The 21,980-nt window shown below is 40.6% G+C and overlaps 1 long non-coding RNA gene across 1 annotated transcript in view; it reads left to right on the forward strand.

The window, feature by feature from the left end:
• Positions 1-21,980, forward strand: part of LOC117811096 — a 103,942-nt gene that overhangs the window by 67,706 nt on the left and 14,256 nt on the right. The window contains exon 4 of the long non-coding RNA XR_004630931.1: positions 2,272-2,383. This is a non-coding gene — a long non-coding RNA (uncharacterized LOC117811096). The remainder of the gene's footprint in view (positions 1-2,271; positions 2,384-21,980) is intronic.

The following is a 21,980-nucleotide window of genomic DNA, read 5'->3' on the forward strand; positions in this document are numbered from 1 at the left end:
AACCTTATGTATTCAATAGTTTACAGAACAAAACTACTACATGCAGTGTTTTTTACTTGTTTTTTATGTTTTGTCAAAAGGTTCATTAAAGACTTCATATTCAAACAAGGAGAGTTTTCTGAAAATCATTTAATGATTTAGGCCTTCCAGCCTTTCAATGGCCCTGTTACTGCAACTTCACAATGCCCACTGTCTCCTGTAACATCATGAGTAGAATGAACCTACACATGAGGATCAATGATCTCTGTTTCTGTCTGGAGAATCACTTTTGTGAAATCATTGAAGGATTAGGCCTTATTTTCCTCTCCTACTGCAGTCTCTCTATTCCTGCATCTCTTTTTGACACAAATCAGAGTTTGTGGAAGAGCCTTCAAAAACGTCTCTGAGAGGGGAAGTAGAGAATCAGACATGAAAAAAAAGAGGTCTGAGCATTTCTTTAGGAATTCTGACTTCAATCTCATACCTCCTGGAAAGAAAGGTCAGACTTAGAAAGAAAATATATAGTGCATGGCCCTCGTCCTCTCCTGTAGATGCTTGCAAAGTGCTGCAATGCAAAGTATATCCTGAATGGTAATTACAGATATTGATGACACTTGAAAGAGTAGAAACAGCTCAGACATAAGTTATATAAGAAAAAAAGCGCTTTCAAATTCACCAATTGTCACATTTCAGGGATTTGAAAGCAAACTTCAGAAACAGAGTCTGCTTGGTGAAGGAAACCGAGGTGTCACCGTTGTGCACTGAGGTAAAAACCTGAGTACACAGATGTAGTTTCTCTTCCACTCCACCGTGTTGTTCCTGAGTAAAAAAAATCTGAATCTCATTCCTCCTCCTATGCTACAGCTCTGAGCAGAGCGCCCTTAGTATTTTCATCTCGCACATCATGCTTTTAATTATGGGACATATTGAGCAGCGTGTCCAATGCACAATGGCTCCGCTGGAATATTCATGTCCAAAGTTAGAGGAAAGTGGAAAGGGGAGGGAAGTGAGATGTAATTGTAATTAGTGAAGAACCTGGTGCTGCCAATTCTCAGAGGAGCATCTGAGTCACCTGCTGTGTGTATGTATGAGAGTGTGTGTGTGTGTGTGCATCTGTCCTCCTGGCTTAGCATACCTGGACACACCAGGGAGTGTGACGAGCTCTCTTGGCTTAACTAGGAGATGTACCTGTCTGTCTCCTCGCTCCGGGCTGAAGTGGCTAGTTAGCATATGCGCTGCCATGCGTGTGTGTTTACCCTATACGGGTGTGTGTGTGTGTGTGTGTGTGTGTGTGTGTATGTGTGTGTGTATCTGAGTGCACGTGTGTAGGCCTCATCTCAAGTCTCACCGGAGACTTGTTGTCTAAGATTAATGAAGGTCACTGGAATCCTCCAAAGTATTCTGATAATTAAGGCTTTGTTTATCAAAAACAAGTTATATTAAGAGCAAAAAGATTCATGGTAATTATTCATAATCTTAACAATTCAAGTGTAGCCACCTCATTTGTGCCTTTAATTCTTCTTGTTAATGTTTTGCATAAATCTGCATAATTACTTGAGATGCCTGTTGTATTTTTGACAGCTACTCAGTTCGTGTGCACTAAAGGGTATCGAATGTGCCGCGCGCTGCATACTTAAAAAGCGCTTGTATGGCTGCAGCCGTGAAGCATATTTCAGCCATCAAGCTGGCAGCGCCCGGGCGGCAATGCACGCAGAGAATGGGGTGTTTTCTATCAATCGGGGTAAATGAATGCTTCTGCTGCCGCTGGTTATACTGAGGGCTTTTATGAGCGAGGCGTCCCCCAAATCACGCCGCTAAACGAAGACATCGGCATATAAATCAACAAACGCCCCTGCAAACAAGAGCTGTGGAGAGTTTGCTTTTATTTTGAAGATCAAACCCCCCTCTATATATCACACTGCTGATATAATTCAATGTGCCTGTGTGCATGCCCTGAGCCTGTGTGTATAGCTTGACATATCAAGCAGCCCTCTTGTATAATCACTGCTTAAGTCTGATGCAATAATCACATGTAAATGACCACGGCATGGAAACACTCTCTCTTGGTTTACATAATCTTGTAATGACCTCTTGTAACACTCTGTCTGTGATATTGGCCCTAATACATTGGTCTTGCTCTAATTTTTTATATACTTTTGCAGCGCTGGCCTCTGGAATTACACGGGGAGTGAGGCTGGCCTATTAGCACCGTGACATGAGTGATTTAATTTACCCTCCGTCTCTCTCCCTCTCTTTTCCTCTCTTTCTCTCTCTGTCTCTCCTCTTATTTAGCATGCGACAGGCGTGGACAGTAATGCCTGTGTGATTGGGTGATGATTTTAATAAACACACACACGCTGAGGGGGCCACAGGTCAACAGTGTTTGGATTCATCAGCCGCACAGGTAGGATAGAGCTGTGAATGATTACACACACATGCACACACTTTTAACAAGCGGTCATCACACCCCGCAAAGGAAACTCTGACTTTAGCTCCTTGTTTCTGGCTTTTTTGTTCTCTTCTGCACCCTGTTTGTTCCACAAACTCTGCATATTTGCATGCTAAGTGTAGGCTAAAGCATCTGTGCATCCTGAGTGTGTGCGCGCTCTGGCTGTCCACTGCGTCACACTTCTCTGAGTACCCAGCCCTCCATGCAGGCCTTGTGCTCCTGCTCAGAGAAACATGTGGCTCAGATGTTAATTGAAATTTGTCTAATGAAGTAAAGTTAAGAGAGAGAGAGAGAGAGAGAGAAGGAGAGAGGGAGAGATTTTATAGTTGGAGGTAGGTAGACAAAGAGAGGACAGGGAAGAGAAGAAGTAAGAAAAAAAAAGAAAGCTTCAACTTTCTTTAATTATGTTTACCCAACAGGCTTTGCTTCCTCATTTAAATAGCATAAACATCTGGCCGTGGCGCGCCACTAGCATGGCGGCAGTAGTCAAGCAAATCTTGTGGAAAATAATGAAATTAGATCCCTGGTGCTGTGACAGTGGAAGGGCAGAAGACATCCGCTCCATGTTAATAAAATTGCCATGAATGAGTGAATACAATTAGGAAATTGTCAGTGGCGGCAGTGAACTTTTGTAACTCACCGATGTTTGCATCATTCGATTAAGGCAGCAATTTGGACTTGTTTATTTGCGGCCGGTGTGGCTTTTATTAATTGTGACCCAGCAGTGATTGGCCTGCGATTAAACCAGTCACATATGATGTGGCTGAGGGTGAGGGATGGATTGGTGGGCAGGCGGATAGGATGACATTTTTTTTCTTTTAATTGTTGTTTATCTCACTGTGAGAGCAGCAGAGTGAGGGAGATGGGAGTGTTTGTGTTGTGCGTGCACACGGAGGAGAGAGTGTGTGTTTGGTGACGCATTATATGAAAATGTGGAGTGAAGGTTGATTTTAGCTATGACTTCTCAACATAAAGGATTCAGTTGATTACAGACTCACCCTCAAATATATCTGCTTATCACCCGGCTGTGTTAAATACTTGAATGTGATTGGTCAAAACTCCATAACACATTCATGAACTCAACAGGAAAAGAAATGCTAAACACAACCTGATCACATGCCCTATCAATATTACCCCAGAATGATGTCATACCTGTGGCAGGGCAGGTGTCAACAAGATGGGAGGGCATCTGAAACATATTGTGTTTTGTCTATTAATTAGAACTAGGTTAGTTTATTTATTTATCGTTCTGTTTTCCAACTTATTTTAGTGCATTCACAATAAACTTTAATTTGCTCACCTTAATTGTATTACCCCCCCCCCCCCCCCCCCCCCCCCCCCCCCCCCCCCCCCCCCCCCCCCCCCACCCCCCCCCCCCCCCCCCCCACACACTGCACCACAGCTCTCCTCTCTTTATAAACGCAGCAGTGTGTCTCTCTTTTCTGAATAAGTCTGATCTTTTTACAATACTCATCTGCAGCACATTTTAGAGACACACAAGTCAGTGCTGCACGATTAATCTAATTGCAATTGCAATCGTGATGTGAGAACGTGCAATTACATAACTGATGACATGGATGCCGACGAGCATGACGAGCAGGCCGTTGCTGAACTGATGAGGAAAAAGCACAATGTCTATAGGAATATGTTGGACACAGGTATCAATATACTTAACAAAACTGCACAAAAGTTATAAAAGTTAGAGTTGCTATGTCGTGTGGCAACATGACCAATTTGTGGGAACACCTGAGACAACACAGAGGAAAGTGTGATGAGAGCATGTGAGTGAAGAAACACTTGAAGTTTTCAGAAGTGTCTCATTAGTTTTGTCTTTGCACTTTGGAGGAATGAATTTATGTTCAAGGGGAACAAAAACATTTTGAATCAAATTGTTATACTGTTATTTTGAAAACTACTACAAACTTTCTTTTTGTGTTTCCAAAATTCAAAATGTGTTTACTTCATATTTGTGTGTTTTAAATTGAGAAATACATGTCCCAAAACTATCAGTGATCCCTTTTTTTAAATGTTTAAAATGCATTTTTTGTGTATTTTTCCCATTACAAAGTGCAGGAAACAATACATTGTGACAGAACATTCTCTCAAACCCATGAATTTACAACATTTTCTCTCTGGTTCAGTTGGGTCTGGGCTAGAGGGGGCCATGCCCCCTTTCAGACTCACCTCTGGAGAGAGAAAGTCTTTATGATTCCATGTGCGTGGAACGTCTTTAAACATCCCTTATAGCAAAGCATTTTTTGGCAGCAATAATTGGTGACCAAGCAAATCCACTCGTCATGCCTTTTTTTATTTTACAAATCCTTTTTCACTGATTATTTTATCGCAATAGTTTAACTGTGCAGGGACTAGGCTTGGGAAGACACAGTGTTTCACAATGATCCCAAACAAAGTTAAAGTGATAATAATAATAATAAGTTCACCCCAATTCCTTTGCACCCAGCAAATTTTTCTGTTGTGTAATGAATGCATACATGTTTTGTTATTATGATCCTTGGCACACTCCTTAGTTTGTGATTGGTGCAGGAGTAATGTTGGATGGGATGCAAGACATATATATATATATATATATATATAAAATATATATATACATATATATTTACAGACTCACAGACTGCAGTGCTTTGGAATAAATCCATAAATCCCTTCAAATGCTCTCAGTCTTTATCATCTTCACTCTTGGGTCTGGTGTTCACAAATCTGAGTTCCCTTTGCAAATATGAAGCAGTGGGTCCGTACCCTCCTTGCTCTGTGCTTTCTAGAGAGAGGACTGTGTTTACTTTACAGCCTCACGCAGGCAAGGGAAGGGATTACATTTGTGGAAATGAGTTGTCATTTCGGGAGGTAATAATGGATTTGGGCCTGAGAGCTCGACAAACACAACATGGGGAGAGCGGAGAGGATGAAACATGGGCGCCGAGGTAGGGAATGTGTGTGTACATAGTGGATTTGTGCGGCGCAGAGGAAAGATGGAACACACACACAAAGGCACACAGGCACGCACACACTATTTGGCTGGACATCTGTACAAATGAGGGTACTGGTGGATTCTGCTGGGGTGCCTGGTTGGGGGGTGGATATCCCACCACAAGATTCCTCCAATCTTCAAAGCCCCAGTCCAGTTGGAAGTAATGGTTTCCATCCCTGTTGCCAGATTGGGTCCGTCCTGTCATCACCGCTGCATTTTCTGACAACTGTGTTTTATCTTTTGTCTCGGCCGCCCTCAGTATTGCCTCTGTAGTTCTTCATCACGCTGGCTTTAAATGTCTCTTTTGTCTTTGGCTGGAGTTTTGAAAGTTCCATCCTCGTCAGCCAAAGGAAAGAGACCTTTTGGTTTTACCTCCTGTCAGTAATGGTGACCTTTGGACTTCACAGTAGTGTACAAGTCACATTAAGTCCATCATCATCACACAGGCCCTCTAGTCTCCATATTCCATATGCATGTGTCTGTCAGTTGCAATATCATCACTACTGATTCCAATAACAAAACTGAATCCATGAATTATTATTCCTAGAACCATTCAAGATTGCATCATCATGATCGGGTGTGTCAAGGCATGAAATCAAGGTTTCCATAGATCCATTCCATTACTAATAACCTAGACCTGACCTCGAGCTGAGGTAGTCACAACCCAGAAAATATTCATTTAGAACATTAGTGTTTATTGTAAAGTGGCTGGAAAAACATTCAGAGAGTAAAGAAGGAGTAACATCAATATGAAGTGTTGGATTTACAGACTTCTGTGGAAGGTTTGAGCCCGATGAGTGACGGTTTGCTCTTCTTTCAAATAAATGGACTATCAAAAAGGCTGAAACCAGTGAAAACACAGAACAAAGTTAGTTTTAATCTGACTCTTTCCTGAGCTTTTCAAGTGGATACTGGCCAAACTAAAAAATGCTCTACCTGACTAATTCTAAAGTTAAAATGTAAATAATTCAGCTGGAAAAAACTTTGAAGTCCTTCAAAGGTGGCCTGTTTGGGAAAACTTGAACAACTCCTAACCCCTTATGTGTTTTAGGTTTGGTTTGGTTTTACCTGGAGAGCTACTTTTCACTTTACTGTCTCATAACATTATCAATAAAGTGACTTCCTTGAGTTATGACATGTTCTTAATTTAAATTTAATTCATTGTTCATCAGATTTTGTGGTACAGTATAGTGTCACAATCAGAATCTTACTTCTTCATCACTAAGGATTTTACCTGATGCAGCAGCTCAACATACCATAGAGTCTGGAATAAAACTTGCTCTGGTAATTAAGGCACAGTCTGTTTTAGCGGGTCTCCAAGAAGGTAAAAAAAATGTACACTGTCTTCCTGCATGATGATTTCCATTGTGCACAGCAAAGTCTATAATGAGCAGTTTCTGTGCAGCTGTGTAGTTCTTTCTAGAACCATCTGTTTCCACCAAGTGGAGTTTCCAATCTTGTAGCGCATGGTAGTTGAGCTCAGCCTATGCTTATGTTCATGACTGCTCACTGCCTATTCCCCTAGACTTAACCCACCAGTCACTTGTAGTTTTGAATTTAGGAGTCCTTTCAGTCAAACCAGCACTCCACAAGATTTATTTACTTTACAGTATACCACTGTTTTCTCTTTATACATGATTATGTCAAATTGGTGATGTGATATTGGGACATGTCCTTATGTAACCCAGCATGCTTTGCACAGTAAAATGAGGGTGTTTTAAGTAGACAATGAATGGGGCAGATTTTCTACCATGTCAGGTCATTTGCAGAAGGGGTCCCCAAACTGGGGGTCACGAGATGTCTTCCTGAATGTTTATTTTTAGGTAATCTAAAATTGCATATTTTACCCATTATTGTAAAAGTGGCGACAAAAATAGTACTTAAATTTGAAATAAAACCTGCGTGCTGGTGGCCTAGCGGTCTAAGCGCCCCACATTCAGAGGCTATAGTTCTCATCACAGAGGTCGCCGGTTTGACTACTGGCTGGGACAATTTGGACTACGTCTTCCCCCACTCTCTACTCCCCACATTTACTGTCTCCCTTCTGTACCACCTATAAAGGCTAAAAATCCCCAAAATATAACTTTAAAAAATTGAAACAAAACCTTGCAATTCAAACATTTTTTGTTAGTCTTTTGCTTTTCTTTGTTGCAAGATGACTCCTAAGGTTAGGTTTAGTTAACAGTTAGTTAAAGCATAAGCAGCAGCAGGTGAATTCATAACAGAACATGAAACACAGTTTCTGCAGACCAGCTAAATGAAGTAAAAAGCAAAAAGTAGTCACTTTGAGGGACAGTAGAGGTTGCAAATCTTTGGCACCAATATTTTGGGGGTCGCGGGCTGAAAAGATTGGGAGCCCTTGATGTACAGTATGGTGCTGGCAGCCGCTGCACTGGTGGTCATGTTGGCGACTATCCATGACGCAGCTTTAGCTTCATTATTGCACCATCTTCTGGGTAAAATAACACAATAAAAAAGTGTCTCTGCATTTAATACTGATATATTGGTTGCAGAGATGCATAAAATGCAGCTGTAGTACACAGAATATTAAGGTACATGCCCCCTGATTGGTACAATTATTCGTCACATTGGTATGTTAAGCAGGAAGGTAAAAATATCATATGAGTCAAATGTTTCCTTGCATGAAAAAACATTGTAATTGATTGAACTTGGTGTTGATTCCAACTTGCAACTTTATAGAACTTGTAAAATTACTGTCATTAAGTTTTAGCCCCATGAAGGCATTACAGAAGGATAAAAAAAAACATCTACAGAAAAGATTGTGGTCTTACCTACTATCAGGGGTCCAAGGCAGAGTTTTTTTTTCTCTACAAGCTTTGAACGTACTTCATACTTAATGACAGAGCCATATGCTAAAGCTATTGAGAATGTATGTGCTTTTATGTGTGTAAAATGATTGTTCCAGGTTATGCAGCAGAGACATGCTGTCACATCCAGCTGTGAAATCTTTTTGCCATTAATGATACACAAGGTAAGGACTTACAGTGACTGCTCGTTCCTCAGACATTATCGTTAGCTTGAGTCGCTCATATAGGGATTTTCTATAGGTTAGGTGATGGGGCGGTCGTGTATGCAACTGTGTATGTGCATTGAGAGGGCGTGCACGCTGGTGTGAGTGTGAGACTATGCTGAGGATGAATTTGTGTACAAGTATCTACTCTTGCATATTTGTGAGTTTGCATGCCTGCACAAATACACATGTGCGCGCATGTGTGTGTGTGTGTGTGTGTGTGCTGAGACAGATGGGTAATAGCCCCTGTGCTGAAAGCGGGGCCCTGTGTAACGTGCAGCCCTGATTGCAGACCTGATTACCTGCCATATGCTAGCTGAAGGGTTGAGGGCCGGACCAAATGAGAACAGTATGCAAACGTTAAAGCAGCGTTTTTATAGCGCAGTCATTATGCCCCCGCTCTGGCAAATGAAAACGAGCGTGGCAGGGAGGGAAAATAATGAAGTCATAAAAAAACGGACGGGTCACGGTGCGTGGTCGCTGCTGCCGCCACCTCCGAGCTGTAATCCCATTGGCTGGAGGGGAAGGGGAAGGTTCTCCCGCTTGGATGATGGTAAGGTGTTAGTTAGACCGCAGGGTGGCCCTGTTCCATCGGAAAGCCTTGCAGACAGGGACGATGGCAGTTAAAGATCAAACTGTATTATTTTCCCCGGTGCATCATCTTTACTATGGGAATGAGTACAAAGCATGTGTGTGTGTACGTGAGTGTGTGTGCTTGTGTGTGATGTGATTATGTTCCTATTAGCCTTTGCATTCTCCATTATGCATGCAGTGTGCAGGGCTAAACTGACCTTGTAAGATGATCATTGACTCTCCTTGGAAAACACTTGTTATCCCAGGATTAACACACACACCAATTACTACCTGCTTGCCACATGAGCTCAGGAAATAAAACATTTCCTATCTGTGTCTCTTACGGAGGGGGACACCCAGCCCTCTGAGTATACACAAGAATGTGGGGGTGCGCAGATCCATACGTTACTCCTTAGGAGTACACCTATTTTGTCCGACTATGCATGTAAAATTTAAAGGCATGGTATCTTAACTGGCTGGATATCAACGGCTGTAAACACTGATGATGAAAGAGATTATACAACGTGTTTAAAAAAATCATGTACAGTCATGTTTCCTGGGTGGATTGAGGCCCCAGAGGTTTTGCATGAATAATGTTCTGTGTTACCTCTGACTGTAATTGGTGAGTCTCCTTTAAAAAAACATGATACATCCACTTTAGAGAAAAGAGCTGATAGAAACTGTTAATGGAGGGAAACTGAGGTATCAGCTTTTCCACTGATGACGTCTCAATTAAGAGAGTGTGTTGTGAACAAATTCCGACATTGATTTGTCTCTATCTGTATCTGCCCATTTTGGTAAAGAGGGAGCTGAACTTGGGGGCAAGCTCTTAGCCTACCACTCAATCTATGTGTTATACTCCGTCTTTGATTATAAGGTTGGGACATGGTGAAAAAATCAGATTGCAGAATTTAGTTCCCAAAATAAGTTTTGCATGATTGCTAAGTTTAGTCTTAAAGATTACATCCGGGGAGTTCTTGTAGCAGAGCAACTGCTCCTTTAAATCATAAAGAGATAGCTGGGTTGGTTTTGGCCTCTGATTTGGATAACTTCTGGATCCCTCACTGTAGAGATTTTCTTGGCAAGTGAAACTGGTAGGAGACCCTCAGGTAGACTGAGATTTCACCAAGGGGAGATTAGCCTTGGAACACCTCAGGATCACCCAGGAACAGCTGGTGGGTAGAGGGATGTCTGGGTTACCTTACCTAACATGCTTCCACCAGTTCTGGAACACCAAATCAAAATAAATACTACAGCACAAACTAAAGGAGATTGTGATGTACCAAGACATAAAACCAAATTCAGTCAAATGGTAGTGTCTGTTTGAGGCACACACTCCTGGAACAAATTACCAGGAGCTTGAGAACTACTGTACCTTTAAAAAGACACTTAAAATCTAAACAAACCAGTCACATACTCATGAATAATATCTGTTTAAGGGGGCTTTGGCCTCACCTTCCATCCTGTTGTTAGAAAGTCACAGAAGTGTATGTTTTGTATATAAAATTTGTTTGAAAGTCATTTTTTGTAGTGTCCTGCTAACTGTCTTGTGACATCCTGTAACTTTAAAGCTTACTTTTGTTTTATGCGAGTGACTTAGGACTACAGATGAAATTGACCTATTGTGCTAGTTCAAACATATTTACATTGAGGTATACGGTTGAAATGTTGATTAATGTGCATTGTCCTAATCAAATAAACTCAAATTAAAATTATTCCAATCTGTGATTTGTCCTTCTTATTCAGAGGAACATAAAGGTTCATCTTAAAAATAGAACACTGTGGTTTTATATTTCCCTGATTTAATTAAAAAATATATTATATTTCATGTATTTATGTACTCATTGGATGCCATGTGAAGCATTTGAAGCCTTTATTTGTCAATTTTGATAATTTCAGTTTATAGCTCATTATAATCAGGCATCCAAGGTCTCAATTTATTAGAACATTTTCAAAGATAAATCAATAAAATGGACAAAAATGTTCAACTTCTAAAAAGTTTGTTCAAGTATACTCTCAATACTTTTATTGGGGCTCCTTTCTGACAAATTGCGGTTTGGAGGCGGTAATCCTGTAGCACTGCTGAAGTCCAGGTTGATTTTAAAGCAGCCTTTAGCTCATCTGTATTTTTGGGGTGGCTTTGGATCTTCTCATTTCAGAGTGTATATCCCAAACATTTGAACTATTTATTTAGTTTTTTTTTTGTCTCTTTGGAGTGGGGTTCTATGAGGTACTTGTCGATAGAAACACACTCATGTATCACCTATCCCCGACAAAGTGGCTTCTTGAAAGAAAAGTAAAGAGCTTAAAAAATTCCATAAGTAGCACGCATGCTTACACTGACATTTGTGTTTGGGTCAGACTTTGTTAAAAGAAGCTCAATTATGTGCAAAAATGGAAAAATCTTGTCTGCAGAGCTTGATAGACTAGCTTCAGTGCCAGTTTTCCTGCTGGTATCTCAACAAAGGGGCCGGGCAGACCAGGATCACCTGTGGATAATAACCTTAAGTACTCTGTAAAACCCCACATTTAAAAAAAAAGAAAGGTTATCCCTTTACATTTAGATCTGAAACCTTTCTCTATACAACACTTTCCTAAAGGTTGACTTCTTCTCTCAGACTAATGCAAATGACACCAGGATTTATGAATTCTGTTTGATGTGCACACAAGAGGTGATTTCTATCCTGGTTCTGCTCTAATCATGTTGCAAATGGGATGCCTGGCTTTTTATAAATCTAGCTTAATGAGAGTCCGTGTTGTCTGTGCACCATGTGTATCAGTTTTCTGCTGTTCTTGGCAAAGAAAACCGATTCCCATTTAACACTCTGAAACTCCAATCTTACTACGAACCTGTGAGCCGCATGTAAGGAACGACTCCTGTTGCCAGGGGCTCCCCATCACTTTTCCCATTTCCATCCATCAGGAGAAAAGGGGAACTTGTGCATAATCCTGAAGCCCATTGTGGCCTACTTAGTGGGAAGGGAACACGTCTTTCCGACTGGTCGTGCCTTTGTATGTGGGTCAGCTTCATTCAAATTCTCTTTCATTCCAGCTCCTCTTCCGACACTGTGGCCCATCATTAGCTGTAATATAGGTCACCCCAGGCTTTGTGAGGCTCCAGCCCCATTTGCATTCTTGATTCAGATGAAGCAGTCATAGAGTGACTGTAGGTAGGGAGGTGGGAAGCTAGGGGGGAAGGTGGCATCAGAAGTAAAGGCGAAGCTTTTATCACTTTTGATGAAAGGATGGGGTCAGTCTGGATACATGCTTAAAAGGATCAGGGTGTTTTCCCAGTGGTGGGGAGATGAAACTCCTCTGCAGGTTGAAATTTACAGCAGGTGCTCGTTTCCTTTTTCCATGGTTGAAAAAAGGAGAGGAGCTACATTCAAACTAGCAGTTACATGTCATTATCTGAGAAATAACCACATTAAGGTAAAAGTCACTGGATTATTTAACGAGGACCAAGAGTACGAAGCTGGAGAGAGACCTGTAGTGGAGCTGCCTCTGCACTCTCAATTTCATGCAAGTCCTGAATTAACTTCATGAGACTCATTTGGGTTTTAATTGAGAAGTGAGGGTGTTATTCAAGTACAACTTGTATTTTTGTAGAAGTAATGGCTTCCATGGAAAAAGAAGAAGATGGTAATTGCAATTACTTAAACCCAAAGCTTCTCTGGTGTTTGATGTTCTATAGGACTGAACATTAATGGGACTCATTTTTCCAGATCAAAAGTCAGAATTTCACATATTTTCATAATAATATCCTAAACACCACAAATAATACTTACTAATGTTTGATCACACGTCAGAAGAAGAAATTGATTAGAAATATTTTAAATTTCTAATATTTATCCCATTTGCAATGCATCCAACATCTCTAACTCCTCTCTTACCTTCACATTACCTTCCTGTTCACAAAGCATATTCAGGATCAAAATGTTCTATACTAGGGCTGCATGATAGACAAAAAAAGTATGAAAAAAAACTAACATAAGTTGTAATCTTTAGGTCTATTCTCTATCTTTAAATCAGATCCCCCTCTTACTTTTACCACAGTGTCCAGCTTTCTGACAGAAGAAGAGAGGGGAGGAGAGAGTCCAGGTGGAGTGACATTTAACTACATCAGCTTTATAAAATATGGGAATTAACAAACTTATACATCATCAATCATTTCTTTTTAAAGTTGATTTAAATCTGTATCATCAGCCCTGCAATAGTAACTATTTAGGAGACTAAAACTAACTGTCTTCTTCAGCATGTGATGTTCCCAAGACAACACTGCCCAAGAGATGAAGACACTCAAAGAAAAGACTGTGGTCACAATAGTGGTATATGTGTGTGTGTGTGTGTGTGTGTGTGTGTGTGTGTGTGTGTGTGTGTGTGTGTGTGTGTGTGTGTATGTTTATATGTGTGTGTATATGTGTGTGTGTGTGTGTGTATGTGCATGCATGCGTGTATGTATGAAATAGAATAGAATCAAATAGGAGGTGGAAATTTGTGTTTGACTTAGTTATGAAAATATATTGAATCAAAAACAGAAGGAAACAGTTTAAACCATTAAAGTAATTTAAAAAACACAATATACAAAATAACAGCAGATATACTCCAGTGACAACCCCAATTCAGATTTTTCCTGATAAATAATTTCAGCTGCTCAACATATCAGAGTCTCTTTTGTCTGTTTTTTTTTTTGTGTTATGATGCGTTTCCAGTGGGTGACAAGTTGGATGGTAGGCCAGTCCAGCACCCAGACTCTACTACTCCTTCTTATACTATGTGGTTTGTTATTTACTTGCTGGAATATACAAGATCCTACCTGAGAAAGGTGTTAGTATGGCGGCATATGTTGCTGCATAACCTGTATATATCATTCAGTATTAATAATGCCTTGCCAGATGTGTAAGCATGCATGTATGTATGCATCCCAATACCCTCAGGAATGCTGGCTTTTGAACTATGCACTGATAACAAGCTGGGTAGTCGTGTCCCCCCCCCCCCCCCCCCCCCTTTTATTGTGGAGGACCCAGCATCCAGGATTTCCAAAAAGAAAGTCAAATTTTTGATTTGTCAGACCCCAGGACAGTTTTCCACTTTGCCTCAGTCCATCTGAAATGAGCTGGACTCTGACAAGTCACCAACATTTCTGGATTATGTTAATACACGGGTTCCTCTTTACATGGTACAGTTTTAACCTGCATTTGTGAATGTAGCAGCAGACTATGTTCACAGACAATGGATTTTGTATGTGATTTTGAGCCCATGCAGTGATTTCCACTACAGTGTCATGTCTGTTTTGAATGTAGTGGTTCACAGCATTGTCCCTCTTGTACAAAGATGTCTCCTCTGAATCTTTTAATGACATTATGTATTGAACATGATGAAATCCCCAAAGTCTTTGCATTTTTACTCTGAGGAACTTTATCCTGAAACTGTTGAACTATTTTCTAACCCAGTCTCCCACAGAGTGGTGAACCTCTTCCCATCTGTACTCCCCTGTGTCCTTTTTATGACCAGTCGTGTTACCAACATGAAACAAATTAGACACATTAGTTGGAAGATGTTACACCAAGTGTCTTTTCTTTAGCGTTACACAGCTGTTGTGTTTTGTTGTCCTTGTCCCAACTTACTGAAAAGTGTTGCTTGAATCAAATTTCAAAATGAGCAGACATTTTTCAGTTTCAACATTTGTAACGGTCTTTGCACTATTTTAGATAACATATGGGCTTTAAATCAAAAAGTTGATACCATCAAAATGTACTTGTATCAACTTTTTACACGGCCTCCAAACTTTGTTGAAATTAGGGTTGTACATTAAAGGAGGGGAAACCAGGTTATTAGAGTAACAAGGTTATTAAAGCAGCAATATAAAGTGATAGGCACAGTCTGAGGGAGCAGTCTGGGTTTCAAGTGTCCTTAATGATAAGGTATTTTATGACAACTGGGACAAATGATCTTTTTAAAAATATTTCTCTTTGCACAGGGGACTCTGGATCTCTGTCCTGGAGGCAAACGTAGAAAGTGGCAATCGAAGGGATGGGTGTGGTCATCTAAAATATTTCCACATAATGGGACAGTTGAGTTGGTTTGTAGTCTAGGATTGTACTGCTTACTTCAACTTACCCTTATAACGATCTGTACCATGTGTGTGCATCTCAAGCAGCACAGATCAGCTGCACCACCCATATGAGCTGAAAGAAGCCAGCACTACTTTTTACTATCTGACTGGTTATATACCTGGTACCTTGTCTCTGTGCTGTGCAGCTCTGAACACTCAACATGAGCTCTTCTTCCATCATTAAGTTATCATGTTGTGTTCTATTCATTGATAGGTCACATATTGGGGTATGTTTGGGGATAAAAAAAAGTGGTTATGGAAGTCGTGAATTCCTCAGCAGCAGTTCAGCTCCGGCCCTCTGGTTTAGTATGCAAAGGCACCAGAGTGTATTGACAGTTTTTTCTCCTTGGCAAATTACATGTTTCCACCTTAATTGTTATTGGAGATGTTATCATGAAGCGGATGCAGCCCTCGCTTCTGAACCTGTTAAAGCCTGACAGTGGTGTGAAGGGGGCAGAGGAGAGGAGTTATGCAAAATACGGCCTATGTATAATTAATGACCCCCTCCCTTCTCCCCCCCCCCCACACACAACCCTTCTATCCTCTTTAGGATGGACAGCTGGCGCCAGGGTGTCTTTTTGACCTCTGAGGGCTGCGGTGTTAAATTGAGATACTAAGGGCGAGGAGGGAATGGGAATTGAATAAGGGCAGACGCTGAAGACAAGACGCACACACAACTGAGAGTTGTATAATTGAAGACCTTCTATCTGGGATATTACCCACGTTTATTCTAGTGATGGGAAGTTAAACCAATCCGTATCAATACACAGGCATGGGAATGAGAGTGCATTGGTGGAGCAACTGTGTATGGATGTAAATTTGGAAAGAAATGAAGATGTGTTAAATGTCTGCGTCAAAATCTGATCCATTTAAGATCAGATGTTCTATGACTTATTTAGAAATGTAACGACACAAGAATTTGATACATAGTTTTATTTTTAGTCTGTTCCTCCTAAATTAGACTCGCATTGCATTGCATTGACGTGTGCTGCTGTTGTCAACTATTGTAATTGTACAGCAAATGTATCTACTGTATTTGAGAACAGCAACAGGAGTTGTGGGAAACAAACATGTCTAAGGCTGAGCGAGTATACTGACTCCAAATCCAACATATACATGTTTTACAAGTGGGATGGACAACTTGACAAGTCAGATGCGATTTGCTAAACGTGCCATGCTGCTTCAGAGCAATACAACTGAACTCATAACTCACCTGAAGCGGTGACATAGTGTGACCTTGGAGGTGTCTCCCATGTGTCCCAGCATCCCCTGCCTTAGGTTCAGAGTCATCCACAGCTATTCGCCCCAAGAGTGGTGAGCAAAGTGTTGCATGTTTTTTTTGTCTGACAACTCCTGTCGTTCTGATTGACCAGCTGTTTTTTATTTGTAAAGATATCACGCCTAACAGTGTTAAAGAAAAAAAAGCGTCAACCTTGGGTCTTAAAATATGAAGCCCATGTGGAAGTGCTAAAAACTGCAGTTCATCTAAAAAGTTAATCTAACACTTGCTCTTTGTTTGATTGCTGTGTCCGATGTATGTTGGGTGGACGTATTTTTTTTCTATGTTTTTATTCTCAACGTGAAGCACATTGAGTTTACGTGTAATGAAAGGTGCTTTATAAATAAAATTGCTATTGCTATCGAGCATAGCTTGAGGCTGCCTGCAGAAACACCGGAAACCACATACACACCCATTCAAAGAAGACGATCTTTACAACATAAATAAGCACGTTTACAGGTTTGGACCTAATTTCTGTATGGGCACACACTGTACAGGGGTGGATCGTTTTATAACTCATGATTTTTGAAAATATTAAAACTTCAGAAACAGCGCTTTAGCAGGGTGACATGCGGATACTACGTCCATTTATTATGCAGTCTATGCTTCAAACAGTTGAACACTCCTGAACTGTGAACTGTAAAGAGACGGACAACACTCATACAGGACTTGTGAAAAAATCCCAGTTAGATCTTTTATTTATTTGATTTGTTCATAAGTTATCAATAGTCACTGAGTTTAGCATCATCCCTTTACAACACAGGATAACACTGCATCACACTGTGTTGATTCAGATCACACTGCATCGTGATTGGGGTGTTAATAGTATCGTATAGCATCGGTAGATGTTGCATACATATCTTTAATGTGTCGGATCATTGATAATTATTGAGATGCATACCGTATCTGCCTCACAGCGGAGATGCCCAACCCCAATATAGTCCCTCCTTTATAATCTGGGCATAAGAAAAACAAACACAGCAAGGCTGCAAATTAATATCCTTATTGATATTATATTTATACTTGTTGAACATCCCTCACTTGATAAAAATCCAGACCTCAAACTCAGCTCCTGAACGAATAAATGAGCAAAATGATATCAGCCTTTTTGATTCCCCTCATCTTACCATCCTCATGAGGACATCTGCTAGTATTAAAATATAAGGATAAACACCACACTCTTGCACACACACAGCTGACTTTTGCAGGCTCTCTGCAGTTTACTTACTGTATTCCATATCTCTCCATTAATTGATCTAAACAGGCTCAGATTATCTCGGCTCTTGTGCAAAAAAGCCCGAGTCACTGCCAACTCTTTCAAGATAGCAGAAGGCGAGACAGACAGAACTTTGGCTGAAACTCCTCCTGCGCCTTAATTCCTGACGGGAAACACGTTAATATCCAACCACCCCTCCACCAGCACACAGCCCCCCTCCCTCTTATCTCCACCCTGAGCCTCTTTTGATGTCCCAACTCTAATCAACTCGTCCGGGCCGACGGATGTGCGGCTGACACGGGACAATCGTCGGGATCTAAATCGTTACATCTCCCCTGACATTACCGTGGCATTTTTGTCGTGGCAGAGGTAAGGAGACTGAGGATCGGTTCACGGGGACCATAATTCTTTCCGCTGGGGAGGAGGGGGGGTGGGGGGGTGGAGCGCTTGGCATATTCATATTAGCGTGGAATTAGGCCCTTTTTAGATGTGCTGGAAATCCAGTGTTGGTGAGGAGTCCATACGCGTTCTTATCGGGGACAGCGTAGGCCCTATTCATACAGACTGCTATCAGCATAATTCTTTTTGACATTTCAGATAAGCATCTTAACAGAAAGCTCCCAACTAGGCGGATGGGGGAGTTGTCAAATAATGAAGGAATCCTACATGTTTACTACTAAAATATCAACCTTTTAAATAGGAGTCTGGATTTGACTGTTATCTGTGAACCCTCATCCTACCGCTCCCTCTATCTCTGTGAGAGACCGGGGTTAAAGTGTGAGCGTGAGTGTGTATCCAGCAACGATTCACATCAACACAAGCAGACTCCACTGCTTGTGTGTGTATGTGTGTGTGTTGGTGCCTTTACTGTATCAGAACATGCCATAACACCGCACATTAATCCTATCCGCTTCTAATCTGCTAATATTTCCTGGAGAATTATCTGAGGACACTGTTTCATATGCAAATAACACCAGAGAAACGGGTAAACATGCCGCTCACTGCCCGGTGAAACATCTCCTGTAGCCAGTGTTGGTTGGACAGATTAGTAGCATCGCCTGTTTGTGTGAGGTTATGACGGGGAGTAAACACAAACAAATTATCCTTGGATTATGGATCAACTTCTAATCACTGGTCAGCAAGGACAAAGGCCTCGCTCATACTTCAGATTAGCATGTTGGAAGGAGCTCAACAACGACAGAAGTCCACACGTTTGAATTTACAGTGTGCAGAACATGAAAGTTTCACATCACACTCGGTCCATTCGGCTCCCTGCAACTGAGACCTGACCCAGGGCCCAATCCAGGCCGGGTCCAGGTTATTTTCAGGCTCCACAGGTCATGGACAGTGCAGTAGTCTCGGGTCTGTGTGTCGATAATTCCATTGTGGGTTTGAATATACCAAGATAACTACAAATACTGCTGAACTTTGTACGGTGGTGCATCTTCAGCCTTCTGCTGATGATTTCAAGATAATGTCCAAAACCAAAGGCAGGGAGTGAAACCAGTGACTGCTACCATGAGGACTTCCGCCTCTGTATGAGGGGCAGGATATATATATATATATAAAGTATGTGGTAGGGTGTGGACCGGCCCCTTATGCTCAAAGGCTCTAGGTGTACCACTTTCTTTTGGGGCCCAATGGTACTTCATGTTGCTTTTATTGAGGAGTGAACTTTATACCATTGAATTCATGTTGGACTAACCTAGTTGGACTAACTGTTGTGTTGTTTTGTGTTTTAGGTTTTGTGTTCTTTTTGTTGTTATTTTTTCTAAGTCTGGGCCCCTTTCAAAAAGCTTTCAAGCTTATTGTCTTTTTCACGCGACTTTGTTTTATTGTGCTCATATTTGCTGAATTGTTATGTTTTTTTTTTATGTATGACATAAAAATCAATCAATCATTCAATCAATCACTCGTTCTAAACTGATGCTCCAAGTAGATATATTTTAATTGGTTAGATTTGCCCTGAAATGTTACATCTCAGCCTGCTTGTCATTAATTGTTTTTCCCTTTGACTGTCCCTGGTAAACTTTCTGCAGTTTTCTAAAGCATCTTGGAGAGGCATGACGGCACTTGTCTTTTTCTTGTGCTAATGCTAGCTGCTGCCACTGCTGCTTCGTACTCCTTAACCCCGCAGACAAAGTTTGGGAACCACTACTTTAACAACATCTTCAAGGCTATTATGGTAAAAGGACTTGAACTCATGCAGCACTTTTCTAGTCTTTCTAGTCTTCTTTACACTTCTTGTCACATTCACTCATTCACACCCATTCACATACTGATGGTAGAAGCTGCTATAGTAAGGGACCATCAGTATTAGCTAATCTCATTCGTACATATTCACACACTATGAAATTGGGGGTTCAGTGTCTTGCTCAGGGACACTTGGGCATGTGACTGCCAGAGCTGTGATCGAACCGCCAACCTTCTGATTGATAGACGACTGACTCTACCCACTGAGAAACAGCTATTATGTTTTTTCATAGGACTTATAGGATTTATTGTGTTGAAACTGGAAGATTTGTTTTCCTCATTTGGGAATCCTTGCTTGACTACTTTTTATCAGATAAATATTGATGATCAGAACATTCAATAAAAATAAAATACTCTTGTTATCAGCTGTTATTTTAGCTGAGCTGTACTAAACACAATATTTCAAGATTTTTTTTTTTTTGTTGTTGTTTGAAAACTGAAGTATTTTTAAAAGGTATTTCTTCATGACTGAAATAATAATTTAACTGAGCAACTGTCACGTTTTATTGGAGTAATATTTCACCAGGAGTATCTTCACTTTGACTTGAATGAGTAAAAAGTAACATGTGGTGTACTTAGACCAACACTGAAAACAAGATGTTGGTCTTGTTATATCAGTGCCTCATTTTTTGCTCAAGTAAGATGTTGTATCTGGGCGCGACAGTAATTTGGCTGACCTTAAGTGTAATGAGAAAGAAATTAGACAAACAAATGAGGTAAGATAAGAGTTTTTGCAGTGCAGGTTTTAAAATACAAGACTTCCCCTTAAAGTAGAGAAAAACAACCATCTAAAAAAAGAAAAAGAAAACTCTTTAGAAGCTAATCCAAACAGGAATGTATCAAAATAGAAAGCGCAGACCCAAGAATGATGACAAAATTAGTAATAATCAAACCAAATCAAATGAAAGCAGCCAACATGACACTTTGAAGAGGCATCAAGTGTGATTTTTATTCTCAACACAAACAGGTTTGTGCATAAAGGAAAGACAAACTGCGGTGTGTCAAGGTAAAGTGTATTTATTCTGTTCAAGCACAGAGGGAAAGGAAAAGCGGAGTGACTGAAGGAGAATGTCACTAATAGGACAGAAATAATCAACAGCAGCGCCTGAAGAAAGCTGCCACACATGCACGTTCATATGTTAGAGGGCTGTGGCCAGTCAGCCACATAATAGAACAATCACTCTGTCACTCATCCTCTGCTATTCCTGTGGCTGTTACTGCGTTTAAAAATTACAAAAAAATCCTGTGTTTCGTTCTCTTTTGTCCTTTTTCTCCTCCTGTCATTTTCGTCTTCCTCTTCTGTCCTGCTCTTTGTTTCCTCTGTTCCGCTCTCAGATGTGTCCTTGGTCAACGTCTCCCATTATTCCTTCATCATTGATGCATTGTATGTCTTTGGCAACCAACTATTTTAATGCGTCTTCCTCACTCCCAAGCACATTTTGTCCTACGAACACTTAGATGAAAAGAATCTCCTTTGATATGTCAGGATGAATCGCGTGGCGGTGATGAAACAGATCAACTATTGTGTCTTTTTAAAATTATTTCAGTAGTTATGTGCAGGTTTTTGTGGGTGTGACAGCATGAAACCTTTCAGGCGTGTAAAAAGCCATGTCAAATTCTGTTCTGATTTTCAATGAAGGAAATAAAAAAAGAAATGTTTAATTACAGCAGCAAGAAAAGGAAAAGTTTCTGTCTGCAGCGGGCTGATGCTTTTTCAAACACAACAAAAAAAAACAGCTGTGGACTGGATTTCAATACGCAATCATCCTGTCTTTTTTATTTATTAAAAAAGATTTACAAAGCTGCAGAATTATAATTTACTAATTGATCAAACTGAGAATTTAAATGTTAGATTAATCAAAAAAATGTGTGAAAACCTGAAGATCTTGATGTTTCAAACACATTAACAGTGTCCGATTTAAAGCTGAAATAGTGATCTCTTTCATTTATCTCCGCTCTTCTGTACGTCTTTGCAGCAGCACTATCTACTTAGGATTACAAACAAAGCTTACAATCATAGGAAAGCATTTAACAGCTAAATATTCATAACAAACATGCAAACACAAACCTTTTTTTGCATCTGCTTATGTGCAAATAGG

This window comes from Notolabrus celidotus, chromosome 4 (assembly GCF_009762535.1).
Source record: "Notolabrus celidotus isolate fNotCel1 chromosome 4, fNotCel1.pri, whole genome shotgun sequence".
In the NCBI taxonomy this organism is placed as follows: domain Eukaryota; kingdom Metazoa; phylum Chordata; class Actinopteri; order Labriformes; family Labridae; genus Notolabrus; species Notolabrus celidotus.